Source organism: Panthera onca, chromosome A2, assembly GCF_046562875.1.
Source record: "Panthera onca isolate mPanOnc1 chromosome A2, mPanOnc1 haplotype 2, whole genome shotgun sequence".
NCBI classification, from domain to species: Eukaryota; Metazoa; Chordata; class Mammalia; order Carnivora; family Felidae; genus Panthera; species Panthera onca.
The window spans coordinates 24,504,828-24,523,467 of record NC_138340.1 but is presented as its reverse complement, the minus strand read 5'-3'; the positions used below and the strand labels follow the sequence as shown (position 1 = coordinate 24,523,467).

Here is an 18,640-nt window from a genome sequence, read left to right as displayed (position 1 = left end):
AACACTGTAGTTGCAAAAAACCCTAGCTAGCACGATTAGAAAAGGAGGCATTACTGAAAGGACAGCTTGTGGAATCCAAGTGCTGGATACAGTAGTCCTGAGGAAGAGCTGGAGAGCGGAACCCTAGGATTGCCAGGATGTTTCAGTTCTTCTGACTACGGGCATTACCTGTGCTGCATCTTGCTCCATGTGGTCACCTCAGCCAGCCCTAAGCTCTTGAATTTACCTTTCATAGATCCAGCTGGAACCTGGGAGAGAGCCCAGCTTGGGTCAGTTTTCACCCTCGCTCTAGGCAGGCCTGATTTGCTAGGAATGACCTTGTGAAACAAATATAGCTCCAGGGCCTCCCTTGCCATGATGCTTAGGGCAGGAGTTCTGCTTGGTTGTTGTCAGAATGGTGTTCACTATGGTATCATATATAATAAATATACAATATAAATACATACATAAATATTAATTTCCTAAGCCCTATCTGAGATATTATATCAAAAATTAGTCTAAAACCCACTTTTTCTCCTTATACTTTTACATCCTCAGCCACTCTGGTATAATGCTTATTTACAAGAAAACTCTTGGGGTGCCTGAGTGGCTCAGTCAGTTGGTTGAGCATCTGACTCTTGATTTTGATTCAGGTCATGATCTCATGGCTTTGGGAGATGGAGCCTTGTGTTGGGCTTTGCACTGACAGTGCGTAGCCTGCTTGGGATTCTCTCTCTCCCTTTCTCTCTGTGCCTCCTCACTCTGTTTCTTCTCAGAATAAATAAATAAACTTAAAAGAAAAGAAAACTTGATTTTGCCTTGTTTTTTTATAATATCAGCTATTTATACATATGAATGGAAGGGTAAAACCTAATTTTATATGATACTTCAATGATATACATCTTTTTGGGGAGGAGGAATTAGAGCGAATGTCTTCCAAGAATTAAAATTCACTGTGTATGAAAGATCACATTTGAGATGATCATGATTTATAGAGTAAAATATAGGTTTAAGGTCCTAAACAGCTACTTGGTGAATGAAAGAGACAGAATTTTTGTGTTGTAACAACTTTGGTAAATATTGTACGTAAAATGAAAATAAATCAAAGTTCAAGTTGTACAAGGTAGAGTTTCTGGTGATTTCTGTGATATATTCCACTTTTATATCTTGAATATCACGTTGAATCAAGAGGCAATAAAAATATAGGTCTCTAGTTTAGTTTATGGTTGGTAAACTACAGCCCATGGGCCAAATCTAGCTTGTCACTTGGGTTTTTAGATAAAGTTTTATCAGAGGACTGGCATGCTGATTTGTTTACATATTGTCTCTGGCCACTTTTACGCTACAATAGCAGAGTTGAATAATTGCAACAAGAGACCATTTATGGCCTGCAAAGCAGAAAATGTGTGTTATCTGGCTCTTTACAGAAAAAGTTTGCTGACCCCTGGTTTAGGTCATCTGAGGCAGTGACTTTTAAAGTGGCACTGAGGGGTCCTAAAACCCTGTGAGACAGGCCGAATCAGCCAAGGGTGATACCTAGCAGGGCAAGCCATCTGGGCCCCTAGTCCTATTTCATCCAGAGTAGTTTGACTCTGTTGGGCTTCTGTGTAAGAAGTGATATGAGTAAAGAAAGGATTGTCTTGCTTCAAAAATGCTATCAAAGCTACTGATCTCAAAGCACAGGAAGGCGTTCAGAACAGAGAGAGGGTCTCTCTCAGATTGTCTAATTATCTTATTGTGAACAAAGTGATTGCCTTGGCTTGACATAATGTCTCCAATGTAGAAAAAAAAAATCCTTGACAGGAATTTGGATGCTGAGGTGGACCTCTGTAATTACTGACTTGTTGGAAATTGCTTTTCAGTCTCTGGCAGGCTGATTTCCCTTTTTACAGGCAGAGATGCTGAACTTCTTTCTGGGCTGCAGTCAGATTTTAAAAGACTGCTCTGTGACTAGAGTTGATGAAGGGGTGAAGTTCATACTCACAAGGCAATGGCTGAAAGTAAAATGTGCCAAATCCTGGACTTTGGTTCTAATTCTTAAAGCATCAACACATTAATCTGATGCCATGGAAAATGGCCTTTAACATAGCTAATTTCCTCAAGTGTTTCTATTTTTGTAACTTAGGGGAAAATCTAAATGTGAATTGCAAGAGTTACTCAGGGTGAGAAATGGAGCCTTGGGATTGGGCAATAAGGATAAGGCCATTTGGTTTAGTTTAGGTTAAGCCATATAAACTGCAGATGGTTATCAAGCTTGCCATGCCTGATGAAGATTTTAAACTATGATGTATTACGGTATATGATATGCCAAAAGAATTGCAAAGTCTTGCCAATTTATATGGGCAGAGACTTGGGGCATATGTTTGCAAATGAATTTGCAGGGTGTTAGATCAGAAGGGTGGAATTTATTGTTGGAACAAACACAATTTATACATATGGATGCAGTGACCAGAGGTCATCTAGAAGGGAAAATCTAGAAAGGGTGATGGGGATTGGGTAGCACTTGCTTCATCCCAGAGGCTTTACATATATTATCTCATTTAATCCTCACAGTGTCCCTGTGAGATAGCTATTATTATCCATATTTTACAGATAGGGTAACCATTAATTAAGTACTTCTCAAGGTCATACAGCTAGTAAGTACTTAAGCATATTTGCCCAATGTTTTTCCAGGGGGATGTGATTGGAGTTGGAAAGTGAGTGAGTGTCTGAGAAGAGCTCCCCTGCACCCAGCCCCATTTCATGTGAGGGAAAGGAGAAGCAGATATGGTCTCCTTAGATCCAGAAATCTCTGAATATAATTCAGGAGGAATCTAAAGCAGTGGGGGAACTTAGCTTGTTTCCCAGAGCAGGCTGGGGAGACTAGGTGATGTATATTCAACTGGCCTTGTGAGTGGAAAAGTGGCAATGGCTGAAGACAGCCATATAAGACCCAAGCTCCAATGTGGTATGGAAAAAGAAGCAGTGAGGCCCTTAGCTGTCACAGGAAGCTGTGGTAGATGCTGAGAGGGTTGGAAGACTGGGGAGTCATGGGGCAGGGCCAAGAAGGACTCAGAGTGCGTGGATCTTGTTGAAGTCCATGGTGGGTGCTGCAGTCAGCAGTAGTTGACCTCAGAGGTCAACACCCAAATCCAGGTGGCACCAGTTACTCAGACACTACCTGTAGATGGCAAATATGCCCCAGGGGATGCTTTACCATTTAGGAATTTAGGGGTAGATGAGAAGGTGGGGAAAGAAGAGAATCTCAAAAGACTGATGTTTAAGTAGTGGTGACTGAGTTATTTCTAATTGCCAAGGTTATATTGTTGTACCTTTGTTCTTTACCAGGGGGTTAGAATTAGGAATTTGGAGGCTACAATGAAATTAAGATATAGAGATATAACATTTTTTGGTACATCAAATATAAAGTTATATTTTGCACATTTCTCTTAATTGCTGATAATTTTTAACCAGAATCAGCTAAATTAATTATGCTAATTTTTTCACATTAGTGACTAATAGTTTGAATATGAATGGTTTGAAACCATGTTCATGTATATTATTTCACTTAATTTGGGAGGCATGTACAATTGTTTAATATTATGAGGCAGGGTACCATTATTATTTTTTACAAATGTTTTATTTATTTTAATGAGGCTGGTACAGACAATGTCCATTTAAAACACATATCCCAGGTCAAAAAGTACAAATAAAATAAAAAAGAGTAGTGTTCTGTTGAATACACTTCTGCATGAATAACTTTATTAATTGTTAATGAAAATTAGAACATTTCTGAGATCTTCTTAAAAAATTTTTTTTTAAAAATGTTTTATTTATTTTTGAGCGGAGTAGAGGAGGGGCAGAGAAAGAGGGAGACACAGAATCCGAAGCAGGCTCCAGGCTCCGAGCTGTCAGCACAGAGCCCAGTGCGGAGCTCAAACTCATGAACTGTGAGATCATGACCCGAGTCGAAGTCAGACACTTAACCAACTGAGCCACCCAGGCACCCCTCTGAGATCTTCTAATAAGACTTTTCTTGTATCTTAAAACACTTTCTTTTCAGTGAAACCATCTTTGAGTTAGTCATTACCCTCACCATCTCTGTCATCTTGATGCCAGCATGGTATTTCTCTTCTTTTCGTCCAGACCCTCAAATTTTAAAAGTAGCTTCAAGTTAAGGAAAGGTCATTTTTCCACAGTTCAGTTCTCTGAAAAACTTTCATCTCCCACTGAAAATCATAGTCCAGGAGTGAAGCAATCACAAGTTAGAACTTCAGGGCCAACTGGAAAGTCGTTGTGAACACTCGCATTGGTCAATCTTATTTATCATAAGACTGAAAAAGCACAGCCTGGGAAAAGTGGGCCCTCTATGCATGCACGTAATTTTTAAAAAGGAGAGGGCTATATGAAGGGGGCTGAGGTTTGATCACCAAAAATCAGCACAATGAAAACAGGTGGTAATGAATAATGGGCACTAGAATTCAAATTAGCAGATGTTTTAAAGAGATGGGGTGCCAGTTTTCAATTTCATTTTGAACACCACGTTACAAAAGAACTAATTTTAAAAATAGAAAAGGATTGAGGGTAAAGAAAAAAAAAGAAGAATATATAAATCATTGAATCATTGATCATTGTTTCTGATAAACTTCAATCACATCTTCCTCCATTCCAATTTCTTTTGGAGTGTAATTATCAGCACTTCTCTGATCTTCAAAGAGAAACCTGAGTGAATTCATTGGAACACTCTGTCTTTGGCAGTATGATGTTTTGAGTTTATTGAGGTGTGTTGTCATTTTCACTTTGAACTGAATCTCACTGCTATCCTGTCCAATGACTTTCAGTTTAATGTGTTCTCCTACCTTCTTATCCCACAAGTCCTCAGTTGAAGGTTTTGCCTCCTGGTCAGACATGGTGATGGTGGCTTCATCCAGGGTCTCCGTACAGTAGCGCCCTCAGGTAGGCAGAACCTCGCTCCAGGGTTTACAAATCCATCCCTCTTCCCCACCGCACAATACCGCGGCTCTGCAAGGTACCATTATTATCCCACATTTTACAGTTAAGGAAACCGAGGCTCAGAGTAATTAGCTTACTTGGCCAAGGTCACACAACTGGTCAATGAATGATGCTGAAATTATTGATTCAACATCCATTTTGAATTATCAGAACCTGGCATGGGACCTGACACGTAATAAGAGCACAATAAATATTTGAATGAATGAATGATGGCTCAATTGTGTGGCAGTGTCAGTAGGCTAGTTGGTAGGTTGGGAATCCTGTTGTGAGCAAGGTAAGGAAAGAAAAATTAATCAGAGCTGGATCCTCCTCTAGGTGAATTAGCTGTCCCTGATGTGCTATGCATTCTAATTTACAGCTAAGCCTTTGGAAATACTCGTGGGTCCTGTCAGAAAATACATGGAAAGCAAAAGAGTTTTAGAAGTGAAAAAAAAATGTTTTGTGGTTTAGAGACTCCTGAGGAAAGTTAACTCTTGGGCTGAGTATAGTATGGGGGGAGTATGTCAAGGGCCAAGAAAGTATTTCATATCAGTTCATGCCTCTTAGAGTTGCTTTACAACATCTCATCATGTTGCTGTAATCCATGAGCAGAATAAAAGTGGACAGCCTTCCAGGGCAGATGTAAAGAAATTATAGCTAGTTCTCTAGTGCAAAGTAGTGCCAATTTCAAGTTTGGGTACCAGGCCTCTCCCAACCTGTCCAGCCTGACAGTACTTTTGTTTATTTCCACTTTGTATGTGGCTTTCTGTTAATCTGATTAAAATACCAGTTCTGTGTATAGGTGTTATGTTTCTGGTTAGCACTTTGAGGTTGGGGTCCTAATTGAGAGCTTTTTTTTCACCTTCTGGAAGTACAAGTCCTTTTGAAAACTTATGGTTTTGGAGTTTTGGGACTCTTTAGAATTTGGTTTTCATGTATGGGAGGAGGTTCTTTACATTAAAGTCTGAGTGTGTGTGCAAACAAGTGAGCATTTCCTGAACCTTCCAAATGCTGTGCATGTTTGACCTGGACTATACTGAGAGTGGTCTGCACACCTATGCTTAATCTCTCACGCCTCCCACTTATAACTGAGGGATCTGAGTCTCATATTTGGTGTAAATTATTAGGACAACCACATTGGGGGAAAAGTTTGTCAACGTAAATGAGTCTTACCCTTTGATTCTGTAATCAAATACCTGGATACCTCTGGAATCTATCCTTTAGAGATAATTTTTAGTGCAGAAAAAGAAGTTTTATGCCCAAAGGTTGGCATAAACTGAGAGCAATTTCCTCTTTTTTAAAATAAAAGTTTTTTTTTAAATAAGAGAAAACTTTTAAATAAGATAAAACTTAATAGTTTCCAAATATAAAACTAGCAATGATGTTATATAACCACCAAAATGATTTAAAAAGTACCAAACAAGGTACTTTATTACTTACGATTAATCTTCATTCAAGTTATTATTATCCCATTATTTCAGTCTTGAGGGAAGGGAATAGGCTGTGGAGTTAGAGCTTGTGAACACATAATTCCTTCTTAGAGTAACCAGCTTGTAAGGTACCGCTGTGACAAACACTGAAACTGGTGAACAGAGTACTCAGAAAGAAGCCATGAGGCTGACACTTCATAGGTTCCTTGGGATGCCCATAAACACAGCACCCATAATTATTTTTTGTTGTTGAAATAAAAAAAATTTTTTTAGAAATCTTTATTTATTTTTGAGAGAGAGAGAGAGAGAGAGAAAGAGAGAGAGAGAGAGAGAGAGAGAGAGAGAGAATGAGCAGGGGAGGGGCAGAGAGAGAGGGAGACACAGAATCCAAAGCAGGCTCCAGGCTCTGAGCTGTCAGCACAGAGCCTGACACAGGGCTTGAACCCATGAACTGCAAGATCATGACCTGAGCAGAAGTTGGATGCTTAACCGACTGAGCCACCCAGGCGCCCCTGTTGTTGAAATTTTAAATTTATTTACAAATGAAAATATATTTTAGTTATTTCAGGATAATTTGTAGCAAAAAGCCTTGGAAGATGCTTTTGTAATTCTGTTGCTATTATCCTATATAATATTTGCTATATTTGGGGGATGGGAGGTTTGTAAGGCCTGCCTTTCTTTGAGCTTATTTTTTTTAGCCTATAATTCTTTCGATCCCCACTATCACTACTAGGTATTATGACTGTCCTTCAGGCTTACATTCAAATGAGACATATATGGGAGACATCAGACATAACTTTTACACACTCTTAAATTGTTTCTGCAAAAATATATCTTTAAAAATAATAAAATTTATAGAAATGAACTACCACCCATGTTGATATATAACATTAAGATCAATCCAAAGCCTGATTTAAAAAATAATAACCATCAGAAGGTGAAAGGAGAACATTCTTTTAGGTTTTTAAGTCAATGTATAATATTGTCTAAGTGCAATAGGGTATCATTCCAGACTGGTAGGTGCTTAAAATGAAACTTTCAGACCTTCCACAATAGAGTTTTAATGCTAGAGTAGAAGGGCAGAGGAAAGTATCCTGTAGCCCACCTCCTTTAGGTTACTTCTGCTTACCCCTCAGGTTACAAAGACAGACCTGTAGGCTTGCCAGACTATAGGCAATACTGGGAACCAGGACAAGTCACTTAAATAGCTGGAAACCTCATGCGTAAACTGTGGAGGCAGGAGTTGGATTAGATCAGCATTTCCTAAACATTGTTTTGAGAAATTCCAGTGTTCTGTGAAGAGTTCAGAGGCATCCACAAGTAAAGAGTTTCCCTGATCAAATATATGTGAGAAATGCCATATCCCTCTTTGGAGATTCCCAGTGTATGTGAGTGAGCATATTCTAGGCTGTGAGATATTCTGTAGTAAAGACATACTGTCCAGTGTTTCACCCAGCATTACTTAAATGTATTTGATGACAGAATCCTGTTAACAAGGAACATATTTTGGGAAACACTGAACTAAGTTTTTTTCCAAGCTCCAAGATTCTGGGATTTTAAACATGCCATCCAAAGGTTGCTTAGCAACATGACAGCCACCTGATTTTCCCACTAGATGGCACCCTTGAATGAGATTTACTTTTTGTTTTTGACTTGTTTCTCTTTAGACCTTTTTGGACATCGTTTTCCCTATGTACCAGGAGAGTGCAGATCAGATATGAAATTGATGTTAAAGCCATTATGGTAACATTTTACAAGTTATTTAAAATAAAACAGTGTGTCAACTGTAGGGATAAATAACAACTGAGACTGAAATACGATTTTTTTCTCACTGGAGCAAATAACTTTGTAAAAAAATATGATTTGAACAATACTGATATGTCTTATTTTTCACATTTTAAATCAGACTTTAGCCAGACAAAGTTTAGTTGAACATTTGCATTGTTTTACTGATCAACTTGAAATGTTGATCTGTGAGGCTGCCAGGGAATCTAGTGGCAGTTGGGAACTTTCTTTAGTTTCTATGATGGGTAAAAAAAAAAAGTGTCTTCAGCTGTAACACATGTGTATATTTTGTTAGAGATCACTGAAATATTATTGTGTTTAGGTGGCAGTTCATCGTCAGAAGGTCTGACTCTCTAGGCAGGCTGTGGTAAGTGGTCTCTTAAAGTCTCCTTCATGTTCTAATAAATTTTTGATTGGCTCTTTATTAAGAATAATTTGCTATTAGGCATTAAGATTTTGCTGGTCTGTGGGTTAGTCAGTCTGTCTTTCACTGGGTCTCACTGTTGTAAGCTTAAGCACATTAGCATCCCCCCACCCCCACCCCTTCCCTGGAGTTCATGGAATTTCACACGTTGGTTTAAGTGTGCCCAGGAGTTTTGGAAAATGAAGGCAACTTTACTTAGGAATAGTCATGCTTCAAGTTTGTTCAACTGAAGGATGTTTACCTATTAGAAATGTGTGCCTTTTTAATGATGGAAAGGGAGCTTTTAAAAGTATAATGAGGAGGCTTCCTGAACAGCTTCCTGAATTACCTGAAATATGTGTGTATATTTGGGGTGGAGGTGACAAGACAAATTCTGTAACTGGAGTCTCATCTCTCTCTTTCAACGCAACCTTTTGAAGGTGGACTCTTTGTAAGTCCTCTTAGGTCTTATTCCAGTGAAAGATTCTTTCTGAACCCCAAATAGCACCCTGAGGACATTAAAATTCTTATACTTCCTAAAGGTAAGTTGTCTGAATTGTGATTTTCTTAGCATTACTATCAGATTTGCTACCATCTCTCGCTTCATGTTTTGTGTTTTCTCTTAGCTTTTTCCTCTACAACATTCAGCATGGCACAGGCCCTAGTTTTGAAGTTATCTTTGGGCCTTGGATTTTTAGCATAGTTTGTGTGTCGCACTCTTATTTTGTTAGAGCATTTGTTTGAGAAATTTGATGCAGATTTTGTGAGTGTGGTTTATAATGGAAATGTCAGTTAAAACGCATAATGATAACCTAGTCAGTATGTATTGAGTGCTTATTGCTCCAGGCACTGTGCCAAGCATGTTACATGTATTAGCTCATTTAATCTTCATAGCAACCTGAAGGGGATAGATGTTCTTTCTATGGCATTTTCAGATGAAAATGGGGGATAGATGCTCTTTCTATGGCATTTTTTCACATCTTATGTTTTACCACCACATGAAAGATATGAAATATTCTTGTCCAAATATTTTGTGGAATGTGCATAGGGATCTTTGTAAGGTTGAGACAGGCTGGGCCAAGTGGCTACAAGGTAGGAAGAAATCTCCTGATAATGAGAATTCAACTCCCAAGTTTGTTCTCAGCTCTAGACACCAAGATTTCTTGGCCTGATGGCTTCATATTCAAATATGTTTGGCCATGTTTCTCAAAACACTGAGTTACTATACTTTGCATTAACAGTGCTTGGCTTTGTCTTTTATGCAGAAAGCCCCTCCAGGCCTCTGTAATGTGCTAAAAAAGATCTTGTCTAAAACTCATGAAAATAAATAACATAAAACTGTTCTGAATAAATTTGAGTTAAGTGAACAGAACCCTTTTCTGTGTATGTGTATTGCGTACATACAGTTGTGTGCTCCCGTGAACACATGTTCTGTCGTTGAGCCGAGGACCAATATCCTCCATAGTGAAGGACATCTCATAATTTCCATTATAAATTATTTTAGGGTTTATAACTAATACTGTAAAAAATTCAGCCATGCCTGGAACTTATTTTATTGTGTTTGCAGGTTAGTTATTGCAAGGGAGCATGTAGATGAGAATATATCTTTGTCTTAGCAGTTGGAGGTGGTACAAATATTTTTGTAATTGTTGTAATGGATGGGAGGGATTTCGTAAGTAGATCAGGGACCTCAAAGATTCAAGTGGCAAAGAGCAACACGTCAGTTGGATTCTGGATGCCTGAAGGGCAAATACGAAGTTTGATCTTTAACTTGCATGCTAATTATAAATGAGAGGCTACCCAGTATAGCATTGAATTCTGTGAATCTCTTTTTAAAGAAATTAATTGGCAGGAACGAGTGCATTCTTAGAGGCATGTAAGTTTATTTTTATCATTAAGACTAAGACTCAACTCAAAAGTCAACTCTTCTGGAAAGCCTGCAATAGTTTCTAAAATGTACCGAGCACTTTCAGGCAGCATGCTAAGCTCTTTACACGAGTTTTCTCATTTATTCAACTGAACATCTTTATTTTACAGATGAAGAAGCCAAAGATCAGAGACAAAGTATACCAGTAGGAGCTGGTATAAGGGCTGATAGACATGGGGTGCAAGAGCCTACAGTCTGCATGCATTGTGCCTAGTGTTTTCTGATTCCCTCTTTGCACTGACATTCCTTTAATCCAGTTAGTTGTTCTCAGCCCTGGGGCTTATTAGAACAAGCCAACGAACTTAAAAATGCAGACATGCAAGTCCACTCAGATCAATTAAATCAAAATCACTGGAAATGAGGCCCAGATGATTTTGCAGAGAACCACCCCCCCCCCCCCTTTATTTGTGATCAGCTTTAATAGTTGTGAGGTCAATTATTTCTCATGTAAAAGTTTAATTGACCCATAACCCATTTATTTAAAATTTGTACCCGTTTGTATGGGCTGAGCAAAAGTTTGTCTTTGCAAAGGATTTGCTAAGTGAATTAATAGATGATAGTGGAGCATAAAGGAAATGTTTATCCTATTAAAGAGCACAAACTGCTTTCATGTGTAATCAAAAACTGTATTCATTATAAACAAATTGATAGGTGAATTTCAAGTCATTTTAATATCTGTTAAGTAAATTTCCTAAGTACTCTTCATCTACTACATTTTATTAACCTGATTGATTACTTGCTTTAAAAAATGTTTTTAAGAAAATATTCTGTCATTCTAACTTTTGACATAGTCAACTTGAGATTTTCTCACCTTTAGTTGAAATTAGTTTTTGCTGTGTGATGTGCTATAATGTCACTTTGTAGCTGGGTGTTTTGCCTCAACCATGAGGTTTCAAATTTCTTAAAGCAAGGATCTCATCTCTAATTTTTTTAAAAGTACTTATGCCTATGTTTTAGTGCTCTGCACTTTGTACGTGCTCTATGAGTGCATACTTTTGAGCAAAGTAGTGCCTGCTTGGGGAAAATAAAACTTCAGTTGAGGAAAATGTAGAGCTCACATTCATCCTGTAGATCAGATAGCTGGTCATACTCATATGGGTTGTTTATGATCCACGTGCATGAGATTGGTCTATGTCCGAGCCATACCAGGTGTCACTGAATTTTATTCCTGGGAAGATGCAAGAGCTCCTGCTGTGCGAATGATATATCCTTAAATGTGTGATGGTTCCTGGATGGCTCTGGGTCACAAAATACAGAAGATGGAGAGAGACTGTACCCAGTCTACTCCTGTCAATTTTATGCATTTCTAGAAAGGCAAAACAGTGCAGTAGTTTAGAGCTAAGGGTCTGATGTCAGTGGACTCAGGTTCAATAAAAAGTTCTACCACTCAATAATAGTGTGGCCCCAGACAAGCCACTTATCTTCTCTGAGTATTTCCTTATCTTTAAAATGGGGTATTGTGAAGATTGAGTGAGTTAACTTATAAACATGATTGGTGTAGTGGATGGTAAATTGTAAACCTGCATACATATTACCTCTTAGTGTTAATATAAAATGAAAATAATAAATTATTTAGAGCAGTGGTTATTAACAGGGGATGATTCTGCCTCCCAGGAGACATTTGGCAATGACTGGAGACAGTTTTGGTTATCACAGTGTGTGTGTGTGCGCGCGTGTGCATGTGTGTGCTTTACTGGCATCTAGTGGGTAGAGGCCAGGGATGCTGCTAAACATTCTGCAATACACAGGGCAGTCCCCCCACAACACAGAATTATTTAACCTCCAGCGTCAATAGTGTCAAGGTTGGGAAACCCTAATATAGAGCCTAATAAGCACAAGTAAGTGATTTATATTAGCCAAAAAAAGTTGAAATATTAAATTACCCTGGTATATTAAAGGAAGGCAATTCATGAAGATAAATAATCTCATTTAAGAATCTAGGGAATAGATTTACTGTGATGACCAGGGAAGAAAGGTCACTCAGGAAAGGTAAGGGAAGTTTGCTTTCAGGAAATAGGACATAAGACAGTGGTGAAATAAGCTTGAGAAAGCCATGAGGATGCTATTTAGGGATTAAGCTGCTAAAAGGCTTGTTCTTTCTGCCACTTCTGGAGCTGTCTTGTAAAGAAGCATGCAGGTAATGGAGGAACTGTTTTACTTTTAAAATAAAACTAAAGGTAACGTGTTCATTAACACACATGAGCACACACACATGAATATACGGCTGGCAGATTATGTAGAGTATTAAATTAAGATAATTTGGAAATAACCTCTAATTCATAGCCAGCAGTACATTGGTTGTGTGCTCACATATACTGGGTCTCTTCTGTATATCTCAAAATGATCAAATTCAAACAAGAATGAGTAGTGGCATTCTTCTTGTGAGTTGAACTCACATTCTACTATGTACTTTGCTATGAATACAATTGGTTTTGAAGACTAGTTTTAGTGTTAGAATGATCTCTAGTGCTCTAGAACATATATAGAAATTATAATGAACTTAAATAAATATACATTTATTTAACTTATTATATAAAGATTTAAAAATATTATATTTATAAAAATAGAATCCTACCTCTTTGACCTGGCATCCCCAGGTTCTTCACAGTGGTCTCCAAACTATCTGTTGGGCTTTGTCTCCCACCATATTTTTCACCCTATACTCTGCTCTCCTTAAACCCAGTGATGATAATATGAAATCACCTTTAGAATTGTTTTTGCTTCTAAAGAGAACTTGTTTTGCTCTCAGATATATCACTTAGCACAGAATAGGCACTCAATAAATTTGATTAATACATAATAATGGCTCTCTTTGTAGACCAAACACAGACATATTAGGTATTGTGTCTCCTGATCTTTGTGCCTTTATTCCTCCCTTATCCCAAAAGATTTTCTTATGGAAATATTATCTTCTCCTTTAAAATTTACTAAAAAATCTTCTTCACAAGATCTTCTCTTATTTCTTTTTCAACCCCAGTTCTATCAGAATTAACCTCTCCCTTTTGAGAGACCCAAAGGACTGTGTTCTTCTCCATTTGCCTTGTGTTGGATCTGGTCAAAGCAAAACCCTTGTCCCCTGTATTGTATACAGCTCCAGGTAAGAAGCCATGACTGTACATTCTTCTATCTGCTACAGGGTTTTTGTACAAAGTACCCAAGTCCTGATTGAATAGCTCAGTGGGTCTTCCCATGGTCATCACCCTGAGGTTCTCTTTGCTATCATGCTATTTACAACATGTTTACTTTGAAATAAGTCTAAGGAGATGAAGTCTCCATAGATTTTTAGCTCCCTGAGGGCAGGGCCTGTGTGTAATTCTATTTGGTGACTCTTTATCTAGAGTAGCATGGAGAGCATGCTCAATAGATTTCTGGGAAATGATTGATGCCTTGAATTACTGTTAGGTGGTTAGTGCCACTTTGTCAAGTATTTTTATGTGAAAGGCAATTGATGGTCCTCAAAGTGTCTGTTTAATGAACTTAATCAGGGAGATAAATGGAGTTACTCTATCAGTCATATAGCTACTATGGGACTGATTTATAGACTAGATCTTAACTTGTAAAAAAAAAGGGTAAAGTGGAGGGCAAAGAGCTTCCTCTAGAAATGGAAATTAGCCTTTAGAAGACCTTTCAGCTCAATTTAGAGGTATGCTGCTCTTAGATTTCTAAAATCTCTGCCACTAAGCATACATTAATTGCTTTTCACTTGGTGCCAGAGGCACTGGGAGAGTAAGACCAGTTTATAATATAGCCCCTGTCCTCTGGTGCCTTATGCCGTAGTAGTGCATGGCTAAGCAAACTTTTTCTTAAAGGGCCGTTTGATAAAGATTATAGGCTTTGCAGGCCATTCAGTCTTTTGCAGTTATTCAATTCTGCCATTGTAGTGTTGTTGTAGCACCCGTAGACAGTACATAAATAAGTGAACATGACTGTGTTCAAATAAAACTTTATTAGCAAAACTGGTTTAGCCTGGTTTAGCCTGTGTGTCACAGTTTGCTGACTCCTGCTCTAGAGTTTGGGTAAATGTGTATGTATGTGGGTATGTGTATGCATATAAAACTAATTGTTAAAGTGTGTGCTTTTTACTGTTAACATTGTAGAAACTGAGGTGAGCGAGAAGGCTGGGCCAGAGTAGTGGACAGGGGAGGCTTGATGAAGGATTGTCTGTCTCTGTGATCACATGTTTAGAACTGTTCTTCATTTCACTTTCCTATCAAGAAAGTTGTTTGTGAAGTTACTCATTTTTTTCATGTGTTTTATAAATATCTGCTAAGTGGTCATTATATAGAAATGTTCATTCTGACTTTTTTAAGTTTAAGAGTTGGATGTGTTTTCCATATTTCAATGACTTGTTTTACACATTTTAGCATCTCTGAAATTGGGATGTATCTCCCAGTTGATGGTGTTATTATATGATTTTCCTTTCTCTGAGGATATAAATTAAGATATACCTTACAACTGTTGGGGGTTAGATTCAGAAGAAATATGGTAGCTGTTGTAGCACTGCCTTCAGTGTTTTCTAAAACAGGGCCACTTGTTTTAGATATTTTGGTTTTTACTTTTACATCTACTCAGCAACCTGTTAGACACAAAGATTCTAAGAACATTTTAAGTAAAGATTGGGAATGCTTTTTTTTTTAACTAATACTTTAATTCCTAAAAGAGACTGGTTACTTTACATGTCTCATTTAATGTTCTGTTAAATAAACTTCTTATGTCAAAGCACAGCTTTTCCTGTGCTCTTTGATAATTTTGACTTTGATAATTTTTCCTTCATAAAGGTAAAATATGAACAACAATTTCAGAAATACCATTCTGTGGTCTAGTGAGTAACCTGGTCATAGCCCACTGTGTCTATTACCTGTAACATTCCCTTTATTAGAAGCACAGAATTTGAGAACAGGTGTTGCAATATATATGTGTTTTCCCCAATTTATCTCATTTTTACTTCATTGCTTTTGGATTCTTTAAAACTATGAAGTTCTTTATGCAGGACTGGCCTAATTAGGAGAGCTTGGGAAGGTTTGTAAAAGGTTTAATGTTCCCCCTCTTTCCTGTCTGTGTAAATCAATTAAAATGGACTATGAAGAAACTCACACTCAAATCATGTGTAACTCTGGATTTTACTGCTATGTGCTTGTTTTCTACATTCGAAGAGGAGGTTCCACTTAACTGTATTTATGATTTACGGTAGCCAGAGATACATTTCAACCAGTTTCGTGATATACGGGAACATGACATAACATAGAAACATTATTTATGCCCCCTATCAGAACAGGAAAACTGTTTCTTATACTGTGCTTATAGTTTAGGCAGTGTTCATAGTAAGCACATCTGTCTTTGTAATTAGTGTAAAAAAATCAGTAAAAATTAAAATTCAGATTAGTATTTCACTACTGACATCTCTAAGTATTTCTAAGTTAATCCTCCTCAGTAATAATAGTAAATACTCTTCAGTGTTTGTAGTCTTTGGCTCCTTTAGGCATGGCTTTTGTTTATTTGTCTTCTTTAAAGTTTTTGTTTGATTGCTAAGTCTTGAAGTAATCTCTACATAGTTTTTTCTTCTTGTGTATTTTAGAAAAGGTCTTCAGTGCAAAAAGGTGGTTAAATATTAATTGCCAATTGGTCATTAGAGAGAGATAAACTGTGATTCTTATACCACATGGAGAATTTTACAGTGTGGTATTTGTGGTATTGTATGTGTGTGTGTGTATTCCAAGGCATTTCAAACTGTAGTTTTACTTAATGACATTCTTATTATAGGGTGTGCAACCTGAGAGGTAGGAAAGGGTAAGCCAGAAGCTACAATTCATTCAAAGATTTCTTCTTGAAATAACTCTGGAAAAATAAATTTTATTATTTTTTTTCTGACATCTTGAATTGCATTTTTTATCCTGCTTTACCTTTAAGGTACTTAAGTGAAAAGTATAATGACTTTTTAGAGCAGGCCCAAACTGTAGAGCAATTTAGTTGAGTCCTCTTATTTTTAGACAGAAACCAGAGTTAGGCTGCCCCTACCATTTGAGGGGCCAGGGCAAGTACTAATGGAGAGCCACAGACCAAATATCTAAATATGCAAAAGGTCTACTCAAGCTATGCCTGCCTCCTGTCCTGAGGACTGTGGCCTAGTGCCTACAGGTAACAGGGGCCTCAGTCTCTCCAGGGCCTTCCCATGGATCTGCAAGAGCAGGACAGGGTGAGAGTGGACTTAGGTCCAAGACCCCTGAACCCACTGAGCCCCAAATGAGGATAACCTATTCAAACTGTCCAGGGAGGTGTGTTTCTGCCTCCAGGCCTTACTTGTCTGAATCAGGCCTTCTAGGGATGCCTCTCTTGAGCAAGGGGAAGGAAGGGAACAGAGTTATCTGGGAGACATCTTGTCTTTGGTTTCCAAGGGCAGAGGCTGTGGTTCATCCTCTCATGGTCCATCAACTCAGTATCCTCTGGCCTGGGGGCCAAGTTCAGCTAAGGAGTCTCTCCTATAGGCTTGGGCAGTTACCAAATAAAAAACAAACAAAACTTCCTTATAAGATTGAAAAGAAAAGAAACTGCATTTTGGAGTTTGTTCTGTGTGGAGCCCTCTACAGTTTGTGGCCCAAGAAAGGGGCCCCTCTGGCCTAGGTCTAAGAAAAGTCTAAGAAAGGTCAAAGGGCCTGGACATTACACAGCTAACTAGTGGTGCAGGCATTATGATCTTCTTCAGAAACTACAGATTTGTTCTATCTACTTTATGACTTACAAACATGCTTGGTTCTGATAAAGTTCAAAAAGGGAAAAAAATGGAAAGACAGAAATAATTTCAATAATGTATTTTTCACATTATCATTATCCTATCTCAATTTTTCTTTCTCTGTTGGATAAGGAACCCTTAAAAACTCACATATACATCGTGACTTCGAAAGAAAGAAAGGCTATCAAAACACTCTCCTGTGAGAAATTTTCCGTTTCAGAGAATTCAGGTGTGTGAATCACTTCCTTCTGTCCTGTCATAGAAGAAAAAAAAGCAATATGACTTTATATTTCAGCTGAGGAGGCCGGGGTTGGCATTTTCCAGGGAAGATTGCTTATCATGGAGCAGAGCTATATACTGAAATGGATTTCTGCATAGACTTTACAGGAACAGTTTGCAGATGTGGACGGCATTCCCAAGAAAAGATTTTTACAGTGACTGACATCCCCAAAACCTTCCCAGAAAAAGGAAAACGTGTCCTTTCTCAATTTCACGTATGCTTTCTCCTTGATCAAAAGGCTGATTTATCCATGGTGGCACCTGAAAAATAAATTTTTTAACAAGGTTGCTTCACAGTAAAGATGAAAGTACAAGCAAGTATTAGACAGGCCAACTGGAAGGGCTTGAGTGTGGAGGATTTTATATTTCTTCTTGCAATAAACACATGTGGAGTCCAGGAAGGGTGATGCCGTCATCTGGTGGGGTGATGGAGATCCCCACTGACGCTGGAAAAATACCAGGTTAATGAAGTATGAAATGTAGCATTAGGCACAGGCAGGTATTTTGTGAGTTTGGGAGTCTGTTGAGGGGAGTAAAATCTTAAGTCCTGTTGGTCTCAAGGATCTGGGAGAGGTGAGTGGGCAGAAGGGGTTAGGCTGGGGAGTGATAGGTTGGGTTTGTTTTTGCCTCAGATAACTGCACCTGGAGTGAGAGGGCAGTGAGATGGTTCCTCTGTAGGTTTCATATGGTGACTTGCGTTCATGTTTTTACCGACATGTGTGTTGGTTGTTCATTTAACACCTGTAACATATGTCTATTTTTGCATTGGTTGGAGGAATTATGCTTGTTTACATATCTGGCTTTACTGTTGGGCTGTGAGCTTTTTAGGACAGTGCTTAGTCATCTGTTTTTTTCCCTATTCCCAAAAGAACTAATGAAACTTTGAAAGTAGTTATTATTTAGAAGAGGTTGGTTGCATGGAATCAGAAAGGCAAAGTCTCCCTCAGTGGAAAGAGCAATATGCTTCTTACCACCAAGGGTAATGCCTCAAATAATAAATAGACTCCAGCACTTGAGAAGCTGTTGGCAAAAGCTTGGCTTTCAGCAGTGTGAGGTCTGAAAAAACTCCCAAAGCATATCATTTTCATAATGCATATTCTTACAAAATGCAAGATGCAAATTCTAAGAAAAATTGAGGA

General features: G+C 38.1%; 1 protein-coding gene and 1 pseudogene across 8 annotated transcripts in view; one reads left to right on the top strand and one right to left on the bottom strand.

Annotated features, from left to right (window-relative positions):
- The window catches only part of ERC2 (ELKS/RAB6-interacting/CAST family member 2), a 931,006-nt gene that overhangs the window by 203,871 nt on the left and 708,495 nt on the right, over positions 1-18,640 (top strand). The gene's annotated exons all lie outside the window — the stretch shown is intronic.
- LOC132678665 (small ubiquitin-related modifier 1 pseudogene) lies at positions 4,587-4,964 on the bottom strand (annotated as a pseudogene).